Genomic DNA, 4,805 nt, shown 5'->3' with positions numbered 1-4,805 from the left:
TTACCGCCCGGGAAACGTAGCGGTTCTAAGAGACTCGCCGCCTCCACGGAGGTCTCTAGAGCAGCTAATTCGGCTGTCCCCTGCAAGCTAACTGCTTCGGGCACACCAGAGATCAGTCTTGAGAGACTGATTCCCTTAGTAGATTATTTAGCAGCGTGGAAGCTACTGCCAAATGTGTCTCAATGGGTCCTGCGTACTGTAGTAAGAGGCTACAGAATCCAGTTCGGTTCTCGTCCGCCTCGATTCAATGGGGTCACCCCCACTCTAATGGGTCCCGAGCAGGCTCTGGTATTAGAACAAGTAGTAGTTACTCTCTTAAAGAAGGAGGCCATCGAGGTGTTCCCTCTGCACGAGACAGACTCCGTGTTCTACAGCCGTTACTTCATTGTTCCGAAGAAGGATGGGGGGTTGCGTCCCATTTTAGATCTGCGTCTATTGAAACGCTCAGTGATGCGACTGAAGTTCAGAATGCTCACACTCAAACAAGTCGTGTCTCAGATCAGGTCCGAGGACTGGTTTGTCACGATCGATCTGAAAGACGCGTATTTCCATATCTCCATCCTTCCTCATCACAGGAAGTTCTTGAGGTTCGCTTTTGGGGGCAAAGCTGCCCAGTCGGTACAGTACTGGAGTTCCTGCAGGCCCGTTTCTCTACAGGGTTAACCCACTCCACCCTGAAGGTCTACGTGGCGGTCATTGCGGCCTACCATGCCCCACTCGGTGGCCAGTCAGTGGGAAGACACCCCCTGGTTACACGTTTCCTCTGCGGTGCGCTGAAGCTGAGGCCTCTCATACGATCTCGCGTCCCCTCATGGGACCTGGCAGTGGTGCTAGAAGCTCTCTGTAAGCCTCCGTTCGAGATGCAGGTTTTTTCAGACCGGAGACCATAATCGTGTAATAATTTATTTTACTACATGAAGCGTCCAGTTTTTCCTGTCAATAATGTTTTTTAAAGTTTAGCAAGAATTTTGTGATACTAAACTTTTTATTAGTTGTCATAGCATGTTATTTTAAAAGTAGGATGGCTCACTTTTTATAAGATGACTGAAAATTTTACTTCAATATCCTAGTTTATTCTTACTTTTGGAATCCTAATTGTTTTATAATTACTATTATTATTATTATTATTATTATTTATGTTGTTTCTAGAAGTAGTAATTTTGATAATAGTCAATAGAAAAAATATAACCACACACATTGTTTGTCCAAAGAATACTTACACATTATTAAATAAAAAGCGTCCCCGCACGAACCTCTACTTCCACCAGCAGGACCTCAATTTCAGACTCGGTAAAGTTTATTTTTTCTTTGTGCTCGTCATTCTCAAGCATAGAAATTCGGATATTGGTGTGTGCTTTTTTATATGGTAATGATATTAATTAGGTGGCGTTTACAAGGCGGAGATCTGACACCAGTCAGCTGCGCACAATTTCAAGATCATTTGCCATTTATAAATGTCACATCTCGAAGAGAGGCGTACGCACGTGTTTTTGTGCGCACATTAGTTTTCTCTGAATCGCATTTACACACTTTTGAGAAAGGATCTTAGAACAAATTTAGGATGGTTTATACGCAACATTTTATAAATGAGGCCCCAGGGGTCTTACCTTAGCCGAACAAGCAGGCCCTCACCAATGGAGATCTGGACCCTCCTTCCTGACTCAACCACAGGATAGGTGGCCAGCAATACCCAGTGCGGAGTCTGAACCGGACCTGAGCGAGATGAAAAGAGCATCCTTTGTTGGAGCAATCACTGTTGTTCCCAGTAGAGGTCTGCACGGGACTATTTTTTACCCGCTCCCGCAAGGTATACATTCTTTATTATTAAACGAAGTAATTAGAACAACGTCAGTCTACATTAATCGACACATTCTTAGGAAAAAGTGGGTTCACAGCGAATTATCTGAACTACTTCAGTAAGACGGTAATATTGTGCTTTACCTGGAAACCTAAAGCTGCACTAGGTATACATCACATATTAGCACAAAAACTTGATATTTTGAGCACTCAATTGAAAATGTACACATAACGTATCAATCGTACTTACAGGTTGTAGTTCGGAGAGCTTGTTAGTCCAAATAAAGAAGATAGAAGAGGCCAACGAAGATAAAAGCCAAGATTAGAGAAGCAGTCCCTGGTAAAATGACATGCACACAACAAAAGGTTAGAATTGTATTTCTGTGGTATCCTTGAACACAGTGTCTTCTCAACATGATGTAAACACACTAACTAGCGGAAGTGTTTGTGGGCAGGTCAGACTCTGTTCATATTTCTCGGGCAGGTGGGGATTATGCAAATATGTTACCCAGTGACATATACCGGTAACAGGCAAAAGATTCGAAAATATGACGACTCGTTAAGGCGATTCATAAAAATGTTGTACAAAAATTGTATTTCTTATTTTTATTCATCTTGTCAGGATACGGTTCGTTTAACATTTAAAACACAAACTGTCACTCATCGACAACCTGCCTGTTCTGTCTGAGGGCCATATATTTACCACCGGTACAGCCTGCTCTGAGAATCGTTATGCACATGCTGTGCACAGACCCCGCAAATAAAACATGTGACGCAGAAAGCATGTGTGCAGCGCGTGCATAACAGTCCGAGTGCAGGCTGTACCGGTGGTCAATAAGAATAAAGCGCAGATATGCTGTTCTGAATGGACGTCGGGAATGGGATATTGTTAGACCGCCTGCTCCCGTTCAAATTACACCAGAGTTACCGACCGTTACCGCATTTTATTCAGGAATTTAATCCCACGGCGCAAAAAATCTGGTCGGTCCCGCGGGAATGCAGACCTATAGTTCTCAGTCCAGTGCCTTCAGACCTCAGTCAATTCAGAATCTGGAGGGAGCAACTTCAAGCAACTGTGGAGTCCTGTGATGGGGCGGCCAACACTGACAACTCTTCTGAAGCCTCAAGGTATATACAGGCAGAGAAGCTCCTCTTAGCACAGGCGCAGCTTGATTCATTCCCAGAGGAATTCCGAGCTTTGAAAGCTGGACAGCCCATCCCGACAGACAGCCATTTGAGTTCTTTTGCCCCGGAATACGACGAAGATACTGGTCTTATCAGAGTGGGACTTCGTCGTGTTGAAACCCTGCCTTCTGATGTCATTCACCCTATCGTCCTGTGTGTGCTAGCAGAGCTATGGTGCCGATACTGGGTGCTTAGAGGCCGTGAAGCTGTGCGCAGACACCAACATTTCTGTCAGGATTGCCAATTTTGGCACGCCAAGCCACAGAACCCACAAATGTCTGACCTTCTACCCTGCAGACTACGTCTGTTCAAGCTACCATTCTTCTCCACCGGCATAGACTGCTTCAGGCCCTTTCATGTGAAGATAGGTCGACGCCAAGAGAAGCAATGGGGGATCTTGTATAAGTGCCTAACAACCAGATGCTTACATTTAGATCTCCTTGAACACCTGGACACAGATGCCTTTCTCCTTTCTTTACGTCGCTTCATTGCTTGAAGAGGGAAGCCTTACGAAATACTCTGTGACAATAGCACTAACTTCACAGGAGGTAACAGGGAACTAAGAGATACATTCAGTCTAATGGCCCCCCGAGCTTCAGAGACAACTAGCTGAACAGCAGATTAAGTTCCGCTACAACCCCCCAAGAGCCCTTTACTTTGGCGGTACATGGGAGCGAGAGGTGAAATCAGTTAAGACTGCTTTGCGAGTCATTCTGCGGGAACAATCTGTGCCTGAATCTGGCCTGCAAACATTACTAGTGGGAGTTGAGGGCATACTCAATTCCAAGCCGCTTGGCTATGTCTCATCGGACATTGCAGACCTGGACCCTGTGACCCCAAACATGTTACTCATGGGACGACTGATGCTTCCTTACCACAAGTCCTTTATGATTCCAGTGAGCTCTTGGGGACGTTTCCTCAAGGGGCGGAGTTCCATTGCCTCTGCCTCGATCTAGTCCTCCTCATGGCAGCAGCCAGGCAGGGGCTACTTCAGGCAGTAGCAGGAGCTCAACAGGTCGTGGACGGCACCTTTTTACTGCCGGAAACCGATCTGCTGGTTCCTCCTCCCTCACCACCCTCAACGGTGGTGCAGCTAGGGGGTATACAGGGGTCCCCCCAGTTGAGCGGTCGTTGCGATGCAGTTGTGTCCTAATACCGCCTCCACCCGGCAGGGCGAACCGTGCCTCCCCTCCCAGGTCTGTAGGTACTCGACTGGCCAGCGATGCTTATACGGCCTGTGGAGAAGCTGCCTCCGCCTTATACGCTACGGCGTTACTGCAGGTTCTTCAGGCTAGGGCACTGAGGGACCTGCACGAGAGTGGTCACGACCCAGAAGTTCTCAAAGAACTCCGCACCACTACGGACCTCGCGCCACGAGCGACGAAGGTCACTGCGCGGTCTCTGGGTCGTGCGATGTCCACTATGGTGGTCCAGAAGTGCCAAAACTGGCTGTGTCTGGTCGATATGAGGGACGCCGACAAAGCTCGGTTCCTTAATGCCCCTGTGTCCCAGACCGGCCTCTTCAGCGATGCGGTCGGGAGCCTGGCCCAGCAGCTCTCGGCTGTACAGAAGCAGACTGAGGCGTCCACCCGTCCGCCGGCCGCAGCGCCCCAGCCTGCTCATCGCCAAGAGCGGCCCCCTGCATCCGCCCCACGCTCCCGCGCTGCATCCGCTCCGGCAAGCGGCGCCGTGGAGCTGGGCGTAGGAAGGCCGCCCCACCCGTCCGGGCCCCCGTCAAATCTGGCGGTGAGCAAAAGAGCAAGAGGCCACGGGACGGGCGACCCAGAGAGGGAGGAAGCTGCTCTCGGGGGATGGTGAAGGCA

The sequence above is a fragment of the Sinocyclocheilus rhinocerous genome, unplaced genomic scaffold, assembly GCF_001515625.1.
Source record: "Sinocyclocheilus rhinocerous isolate Xijiao unplaced genomic scaffold, SAMN03320098_v1.1 scaffold340, whole genome shotgun sequence".
Taxonomy (NCBI): Eukaryota; Metazoa; Chordata; class Actinopteri; order Cypriniformes; family Cyprinidae; genus Sinocyclocheilus; species Sinocyclocheilus rhinocerous.
This window is presented reverse-complemented; position numbering follows the sequence as displayed.